The sequence below is a fragment of the Adiantum capillus-veneris genome, chromosome 8 (assembly GCF_014529385.1).
Source record: "Adiantum capillus-veneris isolate H3 chromosome 8, ASM1452938v2, whole genome shotgun sequence".
In the NCBI taxonomy this organism is placed as follows: Eukaryota; Viridiplantae; Streptophyta; class Polypodiopsida; order Polypodiales; family Pteridaceae; genus Adiantum; species Adiantum capillus-veneris.
Genome location: NC_140938.1, coordinates 83944796 through 83970537, shown reverse-complemented (window position 1 = coordinate 83970537; position 25742 = coordinate 83944796). Strand labels below are relative to the sequence as shown.

Here is a 25742-nt window from a genome sequence, read left to right as displayed (position 1 = left end):
ATCTACTCTACGTGTCTGGTCATGCAGGGTCTGCGAACAGACTCACAAAAGTGCCAGATCACTTACTATTCTAGAGTGACTTGACTAAACTGAACCCTGGTCATGCTGTAGCTTGTCCACGGACACATAGGGTTGGATGTGTCACGTGACATGTATCTACTTAAGTTACATAGACACAGAGATAGTCTACTTAGGAAATGTGAAGAGAGACAATCCCAAAGACAGATTACGGATTCCTTCACACCAAACACTGAACACATAGAGGAGCAACAACCACTACAAACTACTCACACCCACGGTACTCTCATTGACCGAGCATTGGAGCTAGGGAGATCGAGACGCTTGCGACTCAGAGATGAGTTTCATAGCATTGACAGATTGCAATAGAGGATACGAGCCTTACTATCTCGACATCTAGAGTACAGATCAGCATAGATTCATGACCCATTATATGACCCTCTTAGCCTTGCAATGTTATTGCCTTTCAATAAATTGGTCACTCATCAAGGGACAAAAATTGGAGTTTCACTTATTTAAAGAGGTAACTTGTAGACTTGTCCAAAGTATGGGTATATAGTAGAGACACTGAAACCAACCCGTAGACTCGCTAAAGGGCGGTAGACTTTAGCTTTCACCCGATCTTTACACTGATAACTTTACTTGAACTATACGACACAAAGAAACTTTGCGAATAAACTTGTGACAGGAAGTTACACTTCAAACAAAACACGGCTTGGAGTGCTTCCAAGCAACCAGTGTCACCGCTTTGGCCCCAAAAGTTGGCGCCCCTTTCGGTATTTCTTTATACATGTTGATCCGGAAAGATTTCACGCTAGAAATCTTGTCCGAATCGAAAGGTCAATAGCCCTACAGGTGCGAGAGCTGGAGGGCTTGCTACTTGTGCGACCGGCACGCGAAGCGGAGCCCTAAACAGTAAATTACAACCCTTTGTGTATTTTTGCAGATTAAGGGTTCTGACCCTTTTGATCCCTAATTTCCCCAAGAGCTTCAGGGAAGCTAGGAATTCTCTGCACAAGTGTTCTCGTACATTTTTTGGTTCGAGGCAGAAAACAAAGAATTCAGCGTGCTATAATTTCTCGCCAGGTTTGGGAAAGTGCTCTAATGCACCGGGAAAGTCACCTACGTTATGAGAATTTTGTTTGTGAAGCATCCTACTGCAGTTATGCTGCTGAAATTAGGCTGGAATAGGTTTTTTTCAGACCAATAAAAGTGTGACTGCTCGTAGGAATTTGCAGATTTTCTCCAAAGATTGATTGGGGATTAGCAATTAGCTAATCCAGTACTTGGACAACAGGCTCTTGCCTTGGCAATCGCACAAGAAACCTCACAACCGTACATACAATGAGTTGAGCATCACGATTCTGTATTCAAAAGGGGAGAGAGTTGCACGAGAGCGGAATCATCGTGCTACATAAAACAAGGGAGAAGGCAAGCTTTCCATTAAAGTTGTGATCCCCTGCACCCACTACTCACACATATAGTAGGCTCATAATGTGTAAAAATCAGCTTCCTCTATGATATCTTGCAGAATCGACCTGGAGCCGCCATGTGTCTAGTTTGCCTCTTTTGAGTTAATAATTTCCTAGTACCCACCAAGTTATAAGTGTTGCATGGGGCCTAAATGACTTTGAGATGAGCCTATGTCACAAACTGTTGACGTGTCAAAGCCTTGAAGAATAGAGCCAACTTGCAGATACCGGCCGAGGGGCCGAAACCTTAAGAAGAACAAGTAACAGAAGAAGAAGTCCTACCAACTTATGGGGCCCCCGTCCGATGGCGTCCCAAGTGACATATAGGATTAAAATAAAGCAGGACCCGCACACATGCGTAGCAGCTAATGACGTGGCAGTTCCAAATTTTCCGTTGATAGTGCTGACGTGGCAGATTTCCGCAAAACGCGCTGACAATGTTGACGTGGTAGTTGTAGGGAATTTCGTGATTTACGCTGACAAGGATTAAAATAAAGCAGGACCCGCACACATGCGTAGCAGCTGATGACGTGGACAGTTTTTCGATTTTCGTTGATAGTCCAATAGATCCCCCCGGCCTCGGTAAGAGTATCTTTATTACTAAGGAGAAGCCTTTATACAAGCACTTGAACCGCATGTTTTACCACGTTTGTTCTAGATCAGACTCATTGGTACTTTTTCTATTCTCAAGTCAAAACCCTAGTCCTAAGAACCTTTGTTCCTTACTCAGAATCATGGAGAGCCAAGATTTTTAGCTCTGGAACTCACCTCCAAGAATCCTCTCCCGTAGGTAGCAACTCTGCTTTGTTGGACACCAAGTCCCTTCTCGGGAATCTCTATTCCCTAATCTCAATTGGAGAGTCTAACATTCTGAGATATATGGATCTACTCCCAAACTCAAGGTGCGAAACCCTTGGACTGATCTGGCTCTTTTCCCACACAGTGCTTTTCTCTTGTAGAGTATCATGCCTTCCTCTGTCCCTGTTCCCTCGTGCAAACGAAGTACACGTGCAAACACACTCTCATAGATCTAAACACGAAAAACATCACATGTGAAGTTTCGAAATTCAGAACGCAGCTTGGTTCTCGAAAAGAAACTTCCCGGAAGAGATCTCTATGTAGAGAATCTCTCTTTTAACCCCACAAATGGAAGAGGTGTGCTCTTGACCGCTCGTTGCTGCTATTGCTCTCGCTCGTCATCGTTGCCTCAACCTACCCGCCAGCCCCCCTCCCCTCCTTGCGCTGCTATGAGCAACCCGCTATCCCCCCTCTCCCGCCTCGTGCTCCTCTCGGCCTACTCACTCAACCCCATCTCCCTCCTCGAGGTGCCATTCTCCGGCCCCCCCCCTTCTTACAGCTTCTGGACCCCCCGGTGGCTTTCAGTCTTGCTTTGTAGTGACGTCCACTTGCCCTCACTCCCCACCTCCGATAATCCGCGTAACCCACCATCCGACTTACTCATTCGCCGACAAAGCAAGTGAGCTAAGAGGTAGAGGTTGCGTGCCTTAAGGCTACCTATGCTATTTCCAAGATCATTGGCACCGGACCTAGGAGAGGGGAGGTACGCGATCTCCTCCAGGCCCGCCTTTTAGCAGATGTGGGTAAGATCATTGACGTCCAGCTTCTCTGACGTGACTACTATTAGATAGAGTTTGAGACTTTTGAGATGCATCCAAGGTCATTGCGATGAGCCCCCTAGCCATCCGAGCAGTTGCAGCTCATTATCGACAATTGCGCTAAGGCTTTGATCTAGCTACCAATGCTCTTGTTGAGGAGGTAGACCTACTCATTCCAATATGATTCCCTGGCCTGAGGAGAGTGTAACAGACTTGGACACTCCAAGTCAAGAATCTACCGCGACATGACAAGAATTCACTACAAAACAGTTCACAATTTGATTCGACACCGGCCCGGCGGCGGAATTCCATGCCAAGAGGTATTGGCCCCAAAGACTGGCGTCCCTTTCGGTATTTCTTTTTGTATTAAAATCTGTGCTCAAAGTACACCCTCAGACTCTATGTCCAGATGCTCTGAGAAGTGGGAACCAAAACCACTAATTTATAGGTTTTTACAAGAGATGTTAAAAGCAGAGCCCCAAAAGCTTTCAAAAATAAAGCAATTCCACTCTCAAGCCTTCTTGAGTAAATAAAGCAATTCAATAAAGTTCTCTCTCTCTCTCTCTCTCTCTCTCTCTCTCTCTCTCTCTCTCTCTCTCTCTCTCTCTCTCTCTCTCTCTCTCTCTACATTGCGTAGAATAAAGCAGGCCCAAAAAGCTGAATTCCGTATGCTGCTACCACATCATCTATTTGTATTGCTTTTTCGTAAATCGTGTCGCAATCTGCTGGGGTCCTTACGACAATGCCACGTCAGTATTCAACGGAAAATCCGGGAGCTTCTGCCACTGCAAGAGAGAGAGTGTGTGTGTTCGGTCTGCAACCCTAGGGTTATGCCACGTCACTGTTTTGTGACATACCCCCCTCTTTGAAAGCATTGTAATTGTCCTCGAGCCTTCAAAACAGATAGAGGCCATAAAGTGTCTTAGTAGACACTGACTGTTAGTATCGACGCACTAGGAACACACATCTAGCACATGTACCAATCGACAGTCACATCACACGACATCATAGGACATCGCTTGACATCACAGGACGTCACATGACAAATCACATTCATTTGGATCTCAGACCATGATTTATTGACAACGTATTTAGCAATCGCATCTAGATCCACTGGGGACCTCATAGGTGCTCGATTGACTAATCCCTATTGCAACCATGTCTATCGAGATCGTTCAGACCAAAATGTTGCAGTCATTTCGTCTATCAGTTCCTGCACTTAAACAAGTCAAGAACAAATCAGCATCATATTATTGGAAATTCCAGTTCATAAAGTCATTACAGTAGATTACTGTCAGGTCACTCAGCTCATAGTATCCCTGAAACTCAAAGAGACATCAATGACTTTAGTATCAAAAATCGGCAATCTGTTGACAAAGGAGTGGAGCAACTCCCTTCTTGTGCTTACCCGGTGCACCAGATTCCGCCCAAGCTGAGTTCGGGGTTCCATTTAGAATAGACTATGCTAATCCAAATGCGTCAAGGTAAAGATTCACAATCTGAGGAGTATCTGCTAGGTCCTCCTTCTCCATCCCTTCGCATCCAATGCGGGATAGTCCTTGAATTTAACCAAGAACCTTCTTATTGCTTTACCCTTGATCTTTTTTTCTTTATGCGCCAATATCTGTTCTGGAACAAGGATCTCCTCGTTTTCTTCCACTTTGGGTTGCTCATCAGGCTCCCCATTTTCGGGCACATCGCCTTTAAAAGGCTTCAAGAGACTCACATGAAAAGCATTGTGAATTCTCCAAGTGTTGGGCAGCTTCAGTTGAAAGGAGACATCATTTATCTTTTCAAAAATTTGGAAAGGTGTGTAGTATCGCATACTAAGCTTTGGAAAAACCTCTCCTTTCCATTTTCTTTCTCAGGCGTGCCTTCTCAAAACGTAAGAGCACCCAATCGTTCTGCTTCAATTTTAAATCGCGACGATGGCGATCTACTACCTTTTTTTGTCTTTCTTGAGATTTTTGCAAAGCCTCGTGGACCTTGGCAAAAGCTGTGTCCACATCACGCATATAGTCATCAGCTTTTAAATCTTACTTTCGTGCTTAGGAAGGGTAGGACCTTCGTAGCACCTTCAATAATCTCAAATAGCGCCTTCCCCATCTAAGAGTGTATCGTGTTATTGTAGGCAAATTCCACCAAAGGTAAATACTTTTTCCATTGAGTCTTCTGATCCGAGATGTAAGACTTCAATAAATCTAGTACCACTGCATTGGCAATCTCGGATTGCCCGTCAGTCTGCGATGGAACGATGACAAGAATTGCAACAACGTTCCAATGTTCTCCCAAGTAGTCTTCCAAAACAAACTCGTAAATCTGGGGTCCCTGTCGGAGACAATCGTCTCAGGCATGCCATGCAATCTGAAGATCTGGGCCACAAACAGTTTCGCTAAGTGATCCAGCTTGATTGTTTTCTTCACTGGAATGAAATGAGCTTGCTTGCTAAATCTGTCAATAAGAGTCCAAATACCATCGTGACCACTCTGTGTTCTTGGGAGATAAAAAATGAAATCCATTGCAATACTTTCCCAGGGGCGGGTGGGTATGGGCAAAGGTTGTAACAATCCCTGTGCTTTATGCCTGTCAAACTTGACCTTCTGGCATACCAAGCAACTGCGTTCAAAATCATCCACGTCCTTCTTGAGTCTCGGTCAAAAGAAGTATCTCTCTACGCCTTTCAAGGTGGTAGCAATGCCGCGGTGATCCGTAAAAGGTTGACAGTTGCATTCAGCCATAACCTTTTCCTTGAACGGTTGTGTAACACACAACATGGTTTTCTTCATCAAGTGGCCATCCCGAATGGAATAAATTACCTTTTTTATATACCGTTTGGAAGTTCCACAAGAACCCTATAAAGCCTAGATTTATAGCTGCTTCTTGTAACACCTCTTTGACCGAGGTTTCCAAATGGCTTAGTTATTGTTTCAAAGCCATTTTACCTAGCGTAAATGAATTGTGGAATAATATGCTAAAGGAAGCAGACGTACCTACCGATTCAAGTTGGATTTTAAATGATTCTTTTAAAGTTTTTGAACTCTTCAAGAAGCCTTAAGGAGAAATCTTCTCCTTTATGTCTCCAAACTTTTGACTTTACAACGCTATACACGAAGCTAAATTTGGAGGACCTTAAATTTAGAGTCAAGTCTCTTATTTCAAAATTTTTTGCGTACAAGCTTGAGAAGGATAGGTACAAGGCATTGCTAGTAGAAAAGTCAGCCTTGAACTTTGACTTCTTATGGCTGAAAAATAAGAATGTAGATGTAGACAAAGGAAGAAAGAGATTCACCAGGATTGTAGATGACATTGACATCATATCTTGGTTAGATTTTCTTTTGGACAATTTATATATAACCATCGGCGACTCTCTTTTCAAGCAAACAATTGGTATCCCTATGGGTACCAATTGTGCTGTTTTTCTTGCTAATTTCTATCTTTTTACTTATGAGTTTGATTTTATGGAGCGTCTTGTCCTTGCTAACACTTGCCCAATATTTTTGCACAAGTTATGCAATGTAAGACGCTTTGTAGATGATCTTTTTGTCCCTGACGTTCCTTCTTTTCAAGATTTTATGTACTTGAATTCGAGTTCTGTAGGCGGAGGGATTTATCCCAAGGAGTTTTGTGAACTTAAATGTACCACAAATAGTGATTGTTGTGCCTTTTTAGACCTTAAGATTTTTCAGACTCCCTTGGGATTAGAAGTAGATATCTATGATAAGCGCCTTGAACCAGAATATGCCAATCTAAAAATCATCCGCATGCCTCACATTTCTTCGAACATTTCTCTTTTAGCTAAGTACGGTGTCATTTGCTCTCAACTATTTAGATTTTCTCGTCTTTGTTCTAGTAAATCTACTTTTGTTGTTCAATCTTGCCATCTTATTTCTTTACTAGTTGAAAAAGGATACTCATTCAAAAGAATCATGAAAAAAGTTCGTTCATTTTTGCATCGTAGTAAGTTTATTTTTAGTGTTTCTTCCTTTGGAATGTTCAAGATAATCAGTAGTAAATTCAATAGAAGTGGGGAGCTAAAAAGCCAACTTATTGTTTGACTTAATAACACCTTATGTTGTTGTTTTGATCTTTAGTGTTTCTAGTATTTTCACTATAGCTTGACAATTTCTAGCCTTTATCATGGCTGAGTATGCCCATCACCTCCGGAGGGTGATAGAAACTCAGCTCGTTGGTTTTGTAGAGTACGTTCAAAGCATGAATGACCTCTATATAAACCTGCACCTACTCTTGGGCACTGACAACGTGAGTAGGGATGTCATAGCTGTTGTCCAAGCTATGCATGATAAAGGTGATAATCTTATTCTTCCTGTTTGGACAAGTAGTGAAGTTGAGATCACATATTGTCAAGTTTGGTTCTTTGCTCTTCGTAGGTTTGTAGTAGTATTCATTTTTCGATTTCATATTTAGCTTACCTGAGGACTTAAGAATGTGTTCCGTTATAGGTTGTTGTGTGAAGTTTGATTTCTAGGATTAAGTTTTTAAGATGTCTTATCCTTTTTTTGCTTAAAGTTGAGTACTTGTTTTAAGCCAAGTAAGCTGCGTCAACTTATTTTACACATACCTTTTTTGAAACATTTTTAAGTTAATAATGTTTTGTTTTATCTAGTTTTGTTTCGAAGCAATCAAAGTGATTTAGTTAGTTAGTTTGTTTGTTTTTGTTTTCTTTTCTTTTCGTGTCTCCCTTGCTTTTATAGTTTTATGAGTGCTTTATTCCCTCTTATAATTCGTGAGTTCAGACTATTTTGAACTTATGAAGGTATATCCCGAATGGAATATCCCGCTATTATCTGCCCATTTTGTATCCGAGTGAAAATATCTGCAAAATCTGTATTTGTGGCATACTGGTCGACCATATCCTCGAAGCTCCTATAATGTATCGCGAAAATAGCCAAACCAACGGCTTCCGGGACAAAGCATCTGTCACCAACTTCTTTTGTCCCTGCACATGGACAATCACGAAGTGAAACTGTGACAAGATGTTCGCCAACCGCTTCTACTTTTCGAAAAGCTGCTTCTGTGACAAGTAGCGTAAACTCTGATGGTCTGTGAAGACAGTAAAATCTGTTCCGAGTAGGTAATGTCGCCACTGCGTAAGAGCATGAGTAAACGCCAAAAGCTCTGTCTCATAAATTTGTGCTGTCAATTCCGACCTTGAAAACAATCAGCTTTCGTAGGCAATGACATGGCCTTCTTGCATTAGACCGCACCCAGACTACAACCACAAGCATCACAATATACTTCAAATGGCTTCTACAAGTCCGACAAAATCAAAACTAGTCCTGTAGTCAATATCTCTTTCAATGCCTGAAAGGCAGTCACCTTTGTCGATCCCCACGACAAAGGGACTCCTTTTTGCATCAACAAATGCAAAGGGAAAGCAACCTCTGCAAACTTTCTAATGAACCGCCTGTAGTACGAACACAAGCCCAAGAAGCTTCTAACTTCATGGACATTCCTCAAATCGGGCCAATCACGGATAGTCTCTATTTTGGTCGGGTCCATCTGCACTCTTGCCTGCTGAGATAGTGTCCCAAAAACTGTATCTCGGGTAGGAAAAATTCACTTTTCTTTGCATTAATCACCAACTTGTGATATCGTAATACCTGAAAGACTTGTAGCAGATGTTCTCTATGTTCTGCCTCATCCTTGGAGAAAACAATGATGTCTTCAAAGAAAGTGCCAACAAATAGTCTGTACTCTCGAAAAATCATGTCCATCATCCGATTAAATGTCGCAGGAGCATTGGTTAGGCCAAAAGGCATCATCAAAAACTCAAATAACCCAAAGGTCGTCCGAAAAGTTGTCTTGTAGACATCTCTTGACACAATTCGGATCTGATGATATCCGCTCTTCAAATCGATCCTGCTAAAATAGGAGGATCCCTAGTCGATCAAGAATATCATCGATCCTAGGAATCGGAGATCTGTTCTTGATGGTGATTTTGTTGAGAGCTCTATAATCGATGCACATTCTCCAAGATCCGTCTTTCTTCAAAACCAACAACACTGGAGAGCAATACGGTGAAGTACTAGGCTAGACAAGACCCTTTCCAAGAGGTCTTTCACTTGGTTCATAATTTTCTCGTTCTGGGCTCGGCTCAGACGGTAAGGTGGCCGGTTCGGTGGTGTGCTTCCAGGTATCAGATCAATTGTATGATCCTCAGGACAAGCTGATGGTAACTAGCCTGGCAGGCCTTTTGAAAAGCAATCGGCATGAGTGTGGAGAAAATCTTGGCGTTCTTAATCAAGTTCCGACAAATTTGTCCTATGTTCATCATTCAACTCTTTCAAAAAGATTGAGTAAACAAACAGACCGGATTTTATTAATTTTGAAACGGCCGAAGCCGATACAATAGGGAGAGACTCGCCACTAGATTCACATCAAGTACAATGGTGCTGCCCTTTTCTTTAGTCAAAGTCGCTTTTCTCGCCAGATAGTCGACCACGGCGTTGTTCTTATGGTACTAGGGAATTCCCAGGAGGACATCACAACCTTCCAAGGGCATTATGTAGAAGTCCTTGTGCTCAAATACCCCTGACAATGCAACCGAAGTTTGCCAATGACATGTGTATTGGCTACGTCCCTGCCTAGTGCCGCTAGAACTGCCTCTGTTAGTGGTCCCATCTGATCGGGTGTGATCTCCAACCGCGCCACCAATTCAGGTGAAATGAAGTTGGCCTTGGCTCCTCCATCAAAGAAAATCAAGGCTTCTTGGTCTTTTCACTTTGTCCCAAGCTTGGCAAAGTTCTGTACTCTCATCAATCGTGCGTGGGTCAGTACCCATGCAATCTGGACCAGTCCTGCTTTCATCTTGCCTTTTCGTCCACGTTCCTCGGCTGCTTTTGAACCCTCAGGCCTGTCTTTATCTTTGTTGTTTTGTTCTTTCGGTGCCTTTTTAGGGCACTTCACAGAGATGTGCCCAGTTTCCCCGCATCCAAAGTACTTCCCCTCTTTGATGTAGAGAGCTCTCTCTTGAAGAGTGAGCTTGGGTCGTGCATCCTTTTCTTTCTTTTCTGGGTTGCTCTTCTTCTTTCTACTTTCATTGTTCGAAGTCGGTCCTTTGCGTCATGATTTCATCTGTGGGGTAGGTCAAATTTCCTGAGTGAATGGCAAAAGCCCGTTTCGCATGACTCATCAGTTCCTGAATGGAATCTGACTTTTGCTCTAAGCAGTGATCTCATATCTCTGTAGGAAGACCCAAGGTAAACCGCTCAATCTGTTCTTTGAATGAGATCTTCTTAAATGAAGAAGCTGGTAGAAAAGAGCTCCGAGATCTCTCTCAATATGCGTCCAATGTATCTTTCTTGGTCATCCGAGGATGGGTCCAAGTAGTTCGTATGTCGCGCTTGTACTCGTGAGTCCGCCATGAAGAAATAAAAAGCCTTTTAAATTTCAGCCATTTAAGTGGTGCTTTCTTGTTCAACAGAAGGGTGGACCACCACCCTTGAAGTACGAGGTAGCCCTCCGAATCTTGGAGTGCTCAGAGTAATGTTCTCCAGAGAAAGATATGTCAAATTGCTGTATGAAGGCTAAAGCCTTTGAAGCGTCTCGAAATCCAAAAAACGTGTCGTCAAATTTAATTGACTGTCGTCAAATTGCTGTATGAAGGCTAAAGCCTTTGAAGCGTCTCGAAATCCAAAAAACGTGTCGTCAAATTTAATTGACTGTCCACCTTTAAATTCTTGGACTTTCTTGCTTTTATCTTCTAGAAAGTCATACTGGTTGGCTTTTTTAAAATTCTTCTTGCTTGCATAGAATCTGCTGTCATCAGAGTCCGAACTATTCGAAGACGAGTTCTCTGTAGAAATCTCTGTATAACTGGGCGAGATCTAGACTTCTTTGCCTTTTTCTGGCCCTTTTCAAAGCATTGCTTTTTGCTTCGCTTTTTGCCTTTTCTGTCTTCTTCGCTCTAGTCGGAAGAGCTAGAAGAACTCTCTGAAGAAGAAGAAGAAGAAGAAGAATTGTATACTCCTTCAAGTTGAACATGCTTCTTCTGCTTTCTTGCCGATGCAAAAGTCGATTGACGACCCAAATAACCCGGGAAGTCAGTGCCTTTCTTTTGCTTTTTGTCGTGCTTTTTTCTTTTGTTCTGCACGTCAAAAAGCTGGCTAATCCGTGCATCAACCACCTCTTCTAATTCTTGCTTTGTAAACATCCTTGGCGTAGGAGGTTGTTGGAGTGCCGGTTTGAGGGGTGGCTCTGTGGTTTGCCGCCACTGTGAGTGCACCTCGTCGAAGGAGGTCTGGGTGAAAAATTTTGCAAGTTTAGGGCCCTTTGCAAAATTTAGCATCAACTTTGTCGCATCATCGACCAATCTCCGATGTTCCATCTCTTCAAGCTCCGCTTGAGTAGGCCGAGGTGGGCCATACTCGCGTGAATCTTCTTCGTGATCTCTTCCCGCATCTCCCGATGCAGAGGAAGTCGACTATCCTTTGCTTGAATCCATAAGTGCCGCGTAAAAAGGATCGAATTTCCCGGTAGAAGAGAAATCGGCCGTGTTCCGATACCACTGTAACATACTTGGACACTCCAAGTCAAGAATCTACCGCGACACGAAAAGAATTCACTTCAAAACACTTCACAATTTGATTCGACATCGGCCCGACGGAGTTCCATGTCAAGACATATTGGCCCCAAAGAGTGGCGCCCCTTTCGGTATTTCTTTTTGTATTAAAATATGTGCTCAAAGTACAAGGGAGTGATTGACTCTCACTCTCAGACTGTGCGTTCAGATGCTCTGAGAAGTGGGAGCCCAAACCACTAATTTATAGGATTTTACAAGGGATGCTAAAAGAAGAGCCCCAAAAAGGTGTCCCAAAAGCTTTCAAAAATAAAGCAATTCCACTCTCAAGCCTTCTTGAGTAAATAAATCAATTCAATAAAGTTCTCTCTCTCTCTTGCTACATTGCGTAGAATAAAGCAGGCCCAAAAAGCTGAATTCTATACGCTGTTGCCATGTCATCTGTCCTACTTTTCTGTAAATCGTGTCGCAATCTGCGAGGGTCTGTACGACAGTGCCACATCAACTGCAAGAGAGTGTGTGTGTTCGGTCTGCAATCCTAGGGTTATGCCACATCACTCGTTTGTACCTCCTGCTCGTTTCCAAGATAGGTTCAGAGATTGGGATTGTCTTGGAGACACCTCGCACCGTAGCCACTGTCGTTGCCAAGGCAACTAGCATACCTACAGTACGTGTTCTAGTTCGAGACACCCACACCCTCTTGAAGGTCATTTAACTACCTCGCTGAGTGGTGGTGTAATCGAGAGGGCACCACGTGCCAATAGAAAAGAATAGATTGAACAGACTTTTAGCACTTCAATATCAACTAAACTAAAAAAGATAGACGACACAAGGAGTGGCAGAGTTCCACCCCGAGGGGACACTGGCCCCAAACCTTGGTGCCCCTTGCAGTATTTCTTTATATTACTTGAACTCGGTACAATGCCGGCACTCACGCTTTGCACCTTCACCTAGAAGAGTCCCAAAAACTAAGCCCTCTGCACATATTTCAAGACCCTTGGCCTTGAAAAGAAGTTACATGAAAAGCATTCAAACTCAAAAGCATATAGCTTCAATAAAAATCACGGAAATCCGTACAGGCTGGTATGTCAGCAGGTTAGCGTGAAGTGCGAGCGTCTGTACAGCTGCCATGTCATCAGGTCTCCGAGTGTGTGTGGGCTTGCTTTATTTTAATGCCTTTATGTCACTTGGGCCCCATTGGACGAGGTCCCATAAGTTGGTGGGAACTCTTCTTTAAAAATAGGCCGCTTCGCAAGACTTTGTTCGCCAGTAGAATTTCTTCTGTTGCTTGAGCTTCTTCTCTTCGGGTTTAGGTCACTGAGCCGGGATCTGTAGGTTGGCTCCGTTCTTGAGTAGCTTGACACGTCAGCAATTTGTGACACTCGTCCGCGATTACAGCGTATCTGCAAAACAACTCAAGGTAGCTAAAATTTTTCGAGGGTCATTTCAGGGAACATTCCGCAATTTTCTCATTTCAAATTGGAGCTCTTGATTTCCTATGTCGTTGGCTTCCCAGAAGAATGTCATCCAATAAGGAGTCTCATTCCAGATCGGAACTCTTGTTATCCTAGGTCATTGACTTCCTTGAAGTGTGTCATAAAAGACCACAGCATGGTCCATAAGTTCTTGCATGGTTGAGACTTGCTTGGATAGACTATATTGTAACAAACTTCGACACCCCAAGTCAAGATTCTATCGTGACACAGGAGAGATTCACTTCAAAATAATTCACAATTCACAATTAGGTCGACACAGCCCGGCGTAGTTTCGTGCCAAGAGGTACTGGTCCTGAAGACTGGCGCCCCTTTTGGTATTTCTTTTTGTATTAATATGTGTTCAAAAGTACAAGGTGGGTAGGTTCTCACTCTCAGACTCTGCGTCCAGATGCTGTGAGAAGTGAGGCCTAGCCCACTTATTTATTGGTACAAGGGATGTCCAAAAGCAGAGCCCCAAAAGCATTAATCTTAAAAGCTTCTCTCTGAAAAGCAATTGCCCCAAAAGCTGCTAACTAAATCAGCCAGCGTAATTTGCCCGAAATGCCACGTCAACAAAGTTAGCACGATTTACGAAAACTGCCCCACTACAGCAAAGTGAATGCAGTTTGGGGGGGTTCGTACAATTCTGCCACGTGTCACTGTTGCCACGTCTCAATGTGTGTCTGTGCTTAGCCATGTTACCATTTTGTAACATAACCCCCTCTTGAAAGCATTGTAATTGCCCTCGATTATGCCTGCAAAACAGTCAGAGGCCATAAACTGTCTTAGCATACACTGACTGTTAGTACCGATGCACTAGGCACAACACATCTAGCACATGTACCAATCCACAGTCACATCATCGGACATCACAGGACATCACATGACAAATCACATTCAAAATCATTCCAAATCTCAGAACATGATTAATCGGCAACGTGTACCAATGGACAGTCACATGACCTGAAACCCAAAGGAACATTAGTGACTCTATATCAAAAATCGGGGCAATCTATTGACAACGGAGCGGATTGACTCTCCTCTTGTGCAAACCAGCTGCACTAGATTCACCCATGCTGAAATCGAGGTTCTATCGGAGTAGACTATGCTAAACCGAATGCTTCAAGGTAAAGTCCTAATATCTGAGGAGTATCTGCTAGGTCCTCCTCCTCCATCCACTTCGCATCTAGTGCAGGATAGTTCTTGAATTTAACCAAGAACTGTCTAATCACTTTATCTTTAATCTTTCTATCTTTATGTGCCAATATCTATTCTGTCACGAGTATCTCCTCGCTTTCCTCCACTTCGGGTTGCTCATCTGGAAAAAGCCGCTCCTTTCCCTTTTTCTTTCTCAGGCGTGCCTTCTCAAATCGTAACAGCACCCAATCGTCTTCTTTAATTTCAAATCGCGACGGTGTTGATCTGCTGTCTTCTTGTGTCTTTCTTGAGATTTTGCTAAAGCCTCCAAGACCTTGGCAAAAGCAGTGTCAAAGTCCCTCGTGTATTGGTCGGCTTCAAAAATCTTACTTTCGTGCTTAGGAATGGTGTAACCTTCGTAGCACCTTCAGTAATCTCAAATGACGCTTTCCCCGTTGAAGAGCGGATTGTGTTAATGTAGGCAAATTCCACCAAGGGCAAAAACTTCTCCCATTGAGTCTTTTGATCAGAAATGTAAGACTTCAATTAATCCAGTACGATTGAATTTGCAATCTCATATTGCTCATCTGTGTGCGGGTGGAAAGATGACGAGAACTGCAACCTAGTGCCAATGTTCTCCGAAATAGCCTTCCAAAACAAACTCGTGAATTGGGTATCTCTATCAGAGACTATTGTCTGAGGCATGCCATGTAATCTGAATATCTCGGCAATGAACAATCTTGCAAAATAATCCGGCTTGACGTTTTCCTCACTGGAATGAAATGAGCTTGCTTGCTAAATCTGTCAATAACAATCAAGATACCATCGTGTCCACCTTGTGTCTTCGGGAGATCAAAAATAAAATCCATAGCCATACTTTCCCAGGGTCGGGTGGGAATGGGTAAAGGCTGTAACAATCCCTGTGCTTTATGTCTGTCAAACTTGACCATGTGACATACCAAGCAACTGCGTACAAAATCGTCCACGTCCTTCTTGAGTCTCGGCCAAAAGAAGTATCACTCCACACCACACCTTTCAAGGTGGTGTCAATTCCGCGGTGACCTGTAAATGGTGGACAATGACATTCCGTTAGAACCTTTTCTCTCAACGGCTGTGTAACGCACAACATCGTTTTCTTCATCAAGTAGCCATCCCGAATGGAATATCCCACTACTACCTCCCCATTCTGTATTCGACTAAATATATCTGAAAAATCCGGATCTGTGGCGTACTGATCGACCATGTCCTCAAAGCTTCTATGATGAATCACGAAAATAGCCAAGACTAACGGCTTTCAGGACAAAGCATCTGCCACCAAGTTCTTCTGTCTCTGCACATGGACAATCTGGAAGTGAAATTGTGACAAGATGTCCGCCCATCGCATCTACTTTTCCGATAGCTGCTTCTGTGACAAGTAGTAGTGTAAACTCTGATGATCAGTAAAGACCGTAAAATCAGCTCCGAGTAGGTAATGTTGCCACTAAGTAAGAGCATGGATAACCGCCAAAAGCTCTTTCTCATAAATCTGTGCTATCAATTCCGGCCTTGAAAACAATCAGCTCTCATAGGCAATGACATGGCCTTCTTGCATTAAGACCACACCCAAACTACGACCACAAGCATCACAATACACTTCCAATGACTTTTGCAAATCCGGCAAAGTCAAAACTGGTTCCATAGTCAATTTCTCTTGTAGAGGAGAAAATGCAAGTATTCTGCTGAATCCATGAACGCCATGTCTTGGGTTCTTTATGGCTTATGCTTTGTAAGATAGTGGTGAAGATGGGAGCGCTCGATGCGTGATGAAGTAAGGGTGGGAGTCACTAATAAGTCTGGTGTCGAGACGCAGATTCTTGAAAGAAAATTTGAGTAGACTTTGAAAGCGCTTGTTTGTTGTGTCTGCTCTTTGGTGGGACCGGTATGCTTTCATAAAAGCACACGTCTGAAGTTATGATACCATTGTAATCGAGAGGAAACCACGTGCCAATAGAAAGAAACAGACCGAACAGACTTTTAGCACTTCGATAAAAATTGAACTGAAAGAGGTAGATGATACATGGAACTGTTGTTGCACTCAATGAGAGTGCGAGCAATCTCCATCTCAACCGCTTACTGAGAATGCACACGTGAAGGCAATCCTCGCCCTACACACCTCCTACCTCTCTCCTGGCCCCTACCCACACCCCCTCCCCAATAGTGTTCACATAACCTTCCCTAGCCCCTACCCACCATTGTTCCCACTGGCAATTCGAGGCAAGTTTGGAGGATTGCCAAAACGAAAACCAGCTAAATTTAGAGGATTTTTTTCAAAACGAGTTTTCACATGGAACAACTTCTTCCTTTTGGTTACATTTCCACTACCCTCTTCATTTTGAGGTTTTACTCGAGACTTGGACCTTCTTAAGTTTGTACTTGCTATGTAGCCTATGTCACTATGGCAGGTTGCCGTACTTCTTCATCATATTCTGCAAATACCTACATTTAATCATGTCTTCTCCATAGTCGTCAGTCGGATTGACTGTTGATTTCCTGCTAATTTCAATAATCTCTGATAGTTTCAGTGTCCTCTTTGTCAGTTTCAGTTTTCTCTCTTATCGGGACAGTGAGCGGTCTTGTGGCGGGCAACCTGTAACTTGCTACATTGTCACTCGCATGAGAGAAGCAAATAGTTGCAGTTGGGCTTGAGTTCACACTGGGCGGGCAGTGACACGTAGCAAGTGTTATGGATGGTGGTCCAATGGAGACCGTGGCCAGATCTCCACCACTTCAGTTTGGAGATAAGCTTAGCTAGATTGGGATATCTGCCAGCTAGCTGTTGGTGCCTCTTTAGGAGATATATATGAGTGGTTGGTTCAAGTCATGGGTACGCATCATCATCCACTTTGCATGGTCTAGTGTCTAGTTTTCGAGTCCTGAGTCTAGAGTTCTGCACGACACTGACACTCTCCCTGCACATTGAAGCGTCGACAAGTCCATTGTACCTTGAGTCCTAAGCTTGGAGCTAGTGAGCAAGCGGTTAGAGAGTACAAGGCAATAGCACTTCATGCGAAGGCCATTGTTCATGACATTAACAAACGATCCTTAGAGCGCTTCGTGAAAAAAGGGAATGAGCTCTTGAGGGAGGGTCAAATGAAGAAATTCTTTACCCACCTCAAGAAAATAGTTGGGAAGGGGCAAGGAACTATTGCCAATCAACCTTTGAACGCAAATGGGGAGTTAGTGACGGAACCAGAGAGGCAATCACAAGTATGGGAGGGTCACTGCTCCAAGGTATTCGCCGATACAGACGGTACCAACAAGGATCCGCTTGCATGGTATGACAAACACGTGCGCATCTGGCCTGATATGCTTGAGGTATGTGACCAATTGAACTGGTACGAAGTAAGGGAGGCCTGTCAGCGATTGAAGAGGCACAAGGCAGCGGGTGGAGATGGTTTACCACCCGAATTCTTTAAGCTGTTTGTGAAGGATAGGGCTAAGAACGGATCCGCGTAAGCCACGAACGAAAATGGGCAAAGCATACTTGTACATGATTGAGGTTATTTATGACACTGGAGATATCCCGGCTGGCACTTGCGACGTAGTGATTGTGTCAATCCCCAAGAAGGGCGATTTGACCAACATTGATAACTATCACGGGATCGCGTTAATCTCCGTTGCCATAAAAATCCTCACCACAGTCGTGATTAGGCGGATCACTAAGATACTTGAAAAGAGGAACTTCCTCAATCCCGGCCAAGCAGGATTCTGTACTAATGAGGAATACATAGGGCAAGTTGCATGCCTGAAAGAGATTGTGAAACTCCGTCACAAGGATGGGAAACCAACTTATGCGGCCTACATTGATTTCAGGAAGGCATATGACACAGTATCGCACGAGGCGATGTTCCTAAAGCTCGCTACGGCTGGCCTGCAAGGTCGAGCGCTTACATTTTTCCAGGCGCTCTTCAGGTCCACCTCTGTTAAAGTCCGACACATGGAACAACTATCGGATTCGATTCCGATGCAACTGGGAGTCCGCCAAGCATGCCCGGGATCGCCCTGTCTATTCAATATATATATCAAGGATATTCTAGACGCCGATGGGGAAACATCGGACCTAGATGTACCTAATCTCCTCAAGAGAATTAAAGGACTCCTTTTTGCCGACGACTTGGTTCTACTTGTTGACTCTCCTGAAAGCCTACAAACGAGCCTTGCCAAGGTAAGTGAATGGGCAAAGACCGGGGGCATGACCTTTGGAATTGAAAAATGCATGGTCACGGTGTTCCATGGGGACTTGCAAGATCTCTCTATGATGATCTTCCTTCTAGGTGGTGAGATGGTTGCAGTAGGTGAAACGTACAAGTACCTTGGCATCGATGTAGACTCGACCTCTTCCATTGAACGCATCGTTAAGGAGCGAGCGGACAAGGGGAGGAAAAGTCTATTCGCATGTCAGCACCTGCTGGCAAACCGAGCCATCCCAATATAGTCTCGATTGACTGTTTTTAAGGCGTGCGTGTATCCAGTGATTTGTTATGGCGCGGAAATTATGAGGGCCCACGATCAACGTGTCCTTCACTCTCTGCAGTGCCTCGTCGCCACTGGGATGCAAATGTTACTCAAAAAGGGAGCAAGGTCAACCTCTGTAGGGAGGGCAACTCTCCATCACGAGTTTAACATCCCACCTGTACCTGTCTTTTGTGGGGGACAGCGGGCAAGGGCTTTTGATAAGTACCGCTTGGTTTCATCTACCTGGATAGGCTCCTTGGTAAACAAGAAACCTAAGAACCAACCATTCAAGAAGTGGACTTGGACGACAAGAACTCAGAATTGGATGAATAAGTATATCCCAGTGGCTGACTTTAGCTCAGTTCGCTACCGCGCATGGGACAAGTGGGACGAAAGGCATTTGTGCCTAGCGTTGGAGCCCTATAAGACGGCCGCTTTGAACAAACTCGTGGATACATGTTGCAGCTCAATAGGAGCACTATAATGAATAGGAAAGAGAAGAGAATACTGGCTCTCGTGAGAGTAGGTGGGCTCAAACTGGCTGATAGTTATATGCACGGACACAACATTTGCTCGCCGTGTTCCCAGTTAGAGGGTCGTTCGCTTTCGCATTTGCTAATGAACTGTTCGGCGGTTAATGATTCTACGGGGCGTTGGCTAAACTGATTTAACTCCACGTTCAACGCAATCGACCCTTCCTTGGACCCTGAAGAAAGGACCGTTATCCTCCTTGGTGGGGAGGCTCGCGAGAAGCAGATGCCCTTCTGGGTACGCCGTGATCCGCAATCAATGGACGGAACCGCAGGGTACATGCCTGTGGTGAAGTTCTTTGGTGAAGTTGTACCCTGGTACTTGGGTGCTCTGCATAGGCGGATGGGGAGATAATGCTCCCCTTCCTATGCTTTTATTTTGAATCCGATCCCTTCCGGGGGAAATGACGTAATTCTCCCCAAGCGAAGCCAAATGAGCTACAAAGAGCGCCCAAGTGCCTTCCCTCCCCCCGGGGGGTCAACTTCACCTTAAAGGGGTTGGGAGGTGCAAAAGGGAGACACCACCAATCAAGTTAGCGAGATGGGTCTCTCAAGGACATGGGTCATGGCTCTAAGAGTGTAGATAATTCTGGTCTCTCGCAGTCCATAGGAAACTAGTGACAAAAGCGTCTGCCTTAGGATTTTGGGTGCATAGTCCTGGTCGTTCTTGTGCACTTTTCCAGTGTACGAGTAGAGCGGCCAGAAGTGCCCTACCCGACTCCTAAAACAAAACAAAACAAAAAAAAACAAAAAAAGTTGTGTGTGCTGCCAGCCATAGTTGTATGGTTCTTTGAGCTTGTCGAGTTCTATTGAGCCGAGTCTACAATTGTGTTTTGAGTTGTGTCGTATCTTGAGTCATATTCCACTTCTATGTTTGAGTCATGTTCTTGTGTGATGTTTCTTCTGTTGAGTGAGGTTTCATGCATATTGCACTGAGGAGCCCCAATCTAGAGAGCCCGACACCTTTTCCTCGCTACAAGAGAGGTAAAAAGTTGAAACCTGGCGTGGGAATTGAAGAAAACATTGAAGATTTAAGAAAACTTCCGACAAAAAACTTTTCTATAACGGAGTACAAACATCAATTGCAGGTTGACAAGTGTGTAAAAACATTGATGAAGTACTCCTAGAACCCATTGGAAGAAGAAGACATCGGCAGATTACCACTGCTATTTGAGTCGGAAATCCACTTTCGAGGTGACAAGGAGATCGAAGAAGCGTGTTCGTCTTTAAAGAGTTTCAATAGTTCTTAATCCTAAAGCTCCAATGAAGATAAGAAAAGGCGGAAGAAACGTAGAAAAAGTAAGAAAAGCAGATTTTTGAAAAAGTCTTAAAGGCATGGGAGGCATTCTAGCAGGACAAGGAGCAAATTGTCCTCTTCTAAGAGTCAATGGATGAGTTTGAAGACCAAGGAGTTCAAAGTAGGAGGTCATGTCGTCAGGTTTAACAAAGTTTTGGGCTACTAGTTTATATAACATTTTGACATTGCCTTCTGGGGAGGTCAGTTCTCGGATCGCTTCAAGGGGCAAAAGGCAACATCTTACTTCAAAGAAAATGCCTAGACATGGTGGTCTACTTTGATGTTACAAAAGAAGCATCTACGACGCGGGTAGAACTCGAGAAAATTTTCACGTCAGTATGGATATCAAAAGAATATTTAACTAGATGTCATTTGTCACAAAGGGATGACATGGCATGTCCGTCCGGACAAAACTGACCAGAATTAACATAATAAGTTGTTCGAACTTATGGGGTCCTGTCCGATGGAACCCAAGGGACAGGAGCCTGTTTTATGGCATAACGGATTGCCGAAAATTGTGGGTAGCTGTTGATGTGGCATAACGTAGGGTTTTTTGTAGATCGTGCCATAAATCGTTCGCCAGTGTCTTCGCTTGAAAAGATTAGTTTGAAAGACTATAGAGCGGTTTTGTTGTGGTTTGGAAACTATTGTCAAAGCCAAAAGTCTGACTCTATTCAGAGACCTATGCAACATGCTAAGGAAGGATTTGTAATGCATGTTGGCTCATTGACTTGTCCTACGGACATAATACTATCCACTTGAACATGCTAAGAGTGTGCCAGTGAAAAGAATGAATTAGGGAACCCAATGACAGCTCATCACAGGATTCTGGAGAATTAGATGATAGCACAACGGAAGGTTTCGACGAACTAAGGGAACCACATATAAGTTCATTAGAGGATTCTAGGTCACTAGTTTTTCGTTGGATTTTAGGGATACTAATGTGTTGACAATATTCTGCTTTATGAATTTATGAATGAAGTACTTTGAAATGGGAATATGAAAATGAATTTGATTTTATGTGTGCACACTCGTATGATTGTGTTTGAGTGCAGGTTTGAGAGATGAAATGATTGCAGCATTTCGGCCTTCAAATTCTATGCAAAATAATCGCAATAAGAAGTAGTTAATCTGACGTAAGCGAGGTTCGGTGTGGATGCACATCCGATTGCTAAACATGTTGCCAAGAATCCAGATCCTAGATCTCGGTGCATTCTATGTGATTTGATTTGAATGTGATTTGATGTTCAATGATTGTCGGCTTTGTGCAAGTGCTAGATTTGTGTCCATTGAAGTAATTTATGGATTTATGTTTGTTTTTGCAGGCATAATCGAGGACGATTACAGCTCTTTCAAGAGCAGAGTATGTCATAAAATGATGATGTGGCATGGCTACCCGGACAAATCCTTGGCAAAAAAAAATCTTGTGTGACAGCAACATGTCCGCCAAATCTCAAAGAGACAGTGGGACGGGCGTCTCAGTGTGACAGGGACCTAATAGTTTTGTGTGGGCTTGGTTGCACTCATTTTGTTTTGATTGTTGTGTCAAGGACGAGTAATAGGTAACCTTTGTTATGTGAAAGTCGTGGGTGATCTGCAGCATTCCGCTCAATGACATTGAAAAACTGCTTCAGATTTTCTCACCAGGGGAACGTGATCTGTCGGCGTTGTTATTTGTGGCGTCCAGCAATATTGAGAAAGTGCTTCGTGTTTTCTTTCATCAAGGAAACGCGATTGTTGCTGTCGTCTCTGTTGTTGGTGGAATATCTTCTTTCACATCTACAATTGTCATAATCTAAATCGAGCTAAAACATATCTAGACATGGGTTGAATTGGCAAAGGAAAAGCTTCAAAGCATGGAAGAGATAGTCAGTATAGAGATTGTAGTTAAACCTGATGGCTGATAGTAATATTGCTTCTGTTCCGTTCCTTTTGTGGTCTCGATAAGAGAAATTTGGCACTACGTCACAAGCCTCTTTTTAGTTTTTAGTAACCTTGCTTACCTCTGTCTATAATTTAGCCTTTACTTCTTTTTCTTCCTCGAATAGTGTATCTTCTAGATTGCGTGCTAATTCTTGTTCATGTGATCTCTTGTTCTGAGCTTGATTAGAGATTCGATCTTCACAATGATGGATGTTGTTGTCGTCATGTTTTTGATACTAAAATCTAAGCTCTCAGCCCGTCATATTTTTTTTGTTGGAAATTTTGTGAACTTATCATGAGATACTGGAATGTAAACTCACTTTTCGCTCAAAACTATTTTCTCATGATAAGTCTACAAAATTTTCAGCATCAGAAAGTGAACTTAAATTTCATCGTCGTCACCATGACAACACGCGGTTGATCTTGTCATGGTTATCAAGTTTAGTTGCAGTCTCATCTCCAGATAGAGCTTTAAAGAATGAAAGAGAAGATAGCTAGTCTCATCTCCAGATATAACTTCAGAGAAGATAGTTGAGCAGACAGAGCTTCAAAGAACGAAAGAGAAGATAACAATCTAATTTTGCTTGACTATCTTCTCTTACATTCTTTTAAACTTTGTCTGCTTGGCTATCTTCTCTTTTATCTTTTGAAGCTATGTCTGCTCGGCTATCTTCTCTTTCATTCTTTGAAGCTCTGTCTGAAGATGAGACTGCAGCTAAACCTGATAATCATTGCAAGATCAACCGCGGCCTACCATGGTGGTGACTGTGAAATTTAAGCTCACTTTTTGATGTTGAAAATTTTGTGAACTTGTCATGAGAAAATAGATAGTATTGGACAGAAAGTGAGCTTAGATTCCAGTATCTCATGACAAGTTGACAAAATTTTCAGCATCAGAAATATGACAACGGCAAAGGTCGTCATTGTGAGGATCGTGTCTCTGATCATGCTCACAACAAGAGATTACATGAATAAGAATTTTCACACAATCTAGAAGATACACCATTCGAGGAAGAGCAAGAAGTGAAGACTAAATTAGAGCAGGAGATAAGTGAGGTTAACTAAGAAGGCTTGTGGCGCAGTGCCAAGCACCTCTGATCAAAGCCACAAAAAGAACGAAAGAGAAGTGATATCACTAGTATCCCATCAAGTTTAGCTGCAGTCTCTAGCTTGATTATTTCTTCCATTTTTTGAAGCTTTTTCTTTGACTTTTTTTTGCAGATGTTTTTGTTCGCTTTCAATACTCACGATCGTAGATGTGATAGAAGATATTCCACCAACAACAGCGATAGTAATGACAACCTCGTTTTTCTGACGAGAGAAAAGATGAAGCAATCTCTCAATGCTGTTGGACGCCACTAACATCAGCGACGGTAGCAGCGATCGCATTTTCGTGGTTTGTGAAAGGATGAAGCAATTTCTCAATGTCATTGCACGGAATGCTGCAGATCACTTGATCTTCACGTATCAAATGTTAGCTATTGCTCATCTCGATGGAAAAATTTAAAAAAACAAAATGAAATCTCCCCGACCCGCACGAGACGATTAGGTTCCTGTCACATGAGGATGTCCGTCCCACTCTCTCTGAGATTGTGCGGCATGTTGCTCTCACAAAAGATTTTAAACTAAAAGCTACTTAACTCCAGTAGCGAATCCAAGTGGTACAGATGGAGAAGCCTCTATCCTTCACCTTGGTTGACAGAGTTGAATTCCTCTCGTTTACCTTCGCGCGCAAGCTTTTTGAAGGTGGCGCTGCTTGCAAAAGCTGAACAAGGGTTACTTGGTCGTCCCTCTAACATGCGTTGGAGGCGATGTTTTATATATATATTATTTTATATGTAACTTCTCTTATATAATTTTTTTCTTACTGATAATCAAAAAAATTAGAACATTAGAGACCTTCTTTTGGTGTTTCAAGTGAGCAAAACCAATGATTCTATTCAAAATGAGAACTTTGCCAAGTACACCTACACACCATCTATTGTCTGTGGTCACTTAGAAGTGTATGTAAACTTTCCCATTTGTCAAACTAAGCAAAATCTCTTCTTATTTTCATATCACGTCAAATGCAAACAATGATCAACATACAACGATCAAAATCATTGCAACAATCAATGGTCTGCTTGATTGATTGTTTGGTATTCACAGAAACTACAATAGAGATTTGATCACCTATCCTTTTGGCATGAACATCATATGAAAAAAAATTCCTCATAGAGACATCAAATGACTCTAGATTCACTAAGGAACACCTTACATGGTCTGATCGCTTGCTTGAATATCGAATGCAAAAACAATCCCCATATAAATATCGAATTTACTAAGCAACACCTTTACATTGGTCGACTTAGAGTATCAAAAAACAAATTGCAAAAAATGGACATTAGCTTGCATCAAGCTCAATATTAAATGCAAACAACCAATATTATATATCTACCATCAGAAATATTGTAACCGCATTTTGAAAGCTACCGTCTCAAAAATGAATTGTTTCTAACTATACTGTCCTTGTAAAAAAGGATATGTCATTGTATATCGAGTAAAACCACTTTAAAAATAATCTTAGTCAAGACTGTAACAAGTGCTTACAAGAGGTACTTTTCCAAAAAATATTGTTTCCAAGAGTTGATATTACAACCACTAGAATAATTAGCTAATCCAAGAGTTTGGATAGTAATCAAAGATTGCAAGAGGCTATTAAAACCACTAGAACAATCAGCTCCACCAAGACTACAAGAACTAAACAAAGGCTACAACAAGTGTTGTCCAAAAAACACATGTTTAGAGTACAAAAGTCCTCATAGAAAAGGAGCTCTTAACATTTGAAATTGGCAGCTGACGAAGATGAATCATAGCTTGGATTCCTAACCCCTATCGACTCGCAATGAGAAGCATAGAGCATGTATCACAAACCCACATACCATAACTCCTGTTTAGCATGTATCATTGATTCTATCACACCGGTTGCTAAAACAAAAACACAATAGAAGAACATTGCATCATACCATTATACAATTACTGCAAAAAGAATAGAGTACAAGCCTTGCACATGCGCCTGAAAAGAATGTCTCTATCAAACAACAAAGCACCCATGCCATAGAATAGAAATCACAATCAAATGCCAATCAAGATTGCAAAAAATTGCAAGACAAAAGAAATCGCGAAGCGAAATTAATTAAGATTACAAGAAACCAATACAAATTTCAAGTATAGTTAGAAAACAAAACCAAAAGAAAAAAGA

General features: G+C 42.7%; 1 protein-coding gene across 2 annotated transcripts in view; it reads left to right on the top strand.

Moving 5' to 3' along the window:
• LOC147452468 (cleavage stimulation factor subunit 77-like) overlaps positions 1-24433 on the top strand; it is a 30143-nt gene extending 5710 nt beyond the window's left edge. The window contains exons 6-7 of one of the 2 annotated variants that reach the window (XR_015188897.1): positions 21634-21786; positions 21904-24433. The gene's annotated coding sequence lies outside the window, so the exon portion shown is untranslated. The remainder of the gene's footprint in view (positions 1-21633; positions 21787-21903) is intronic. The other variant, XR_015188898.1, reaches the window with a different exon arrangement.
• The last annotated feature ends 1309 nt before the right edge of the window (positions 24434-25742 follow it).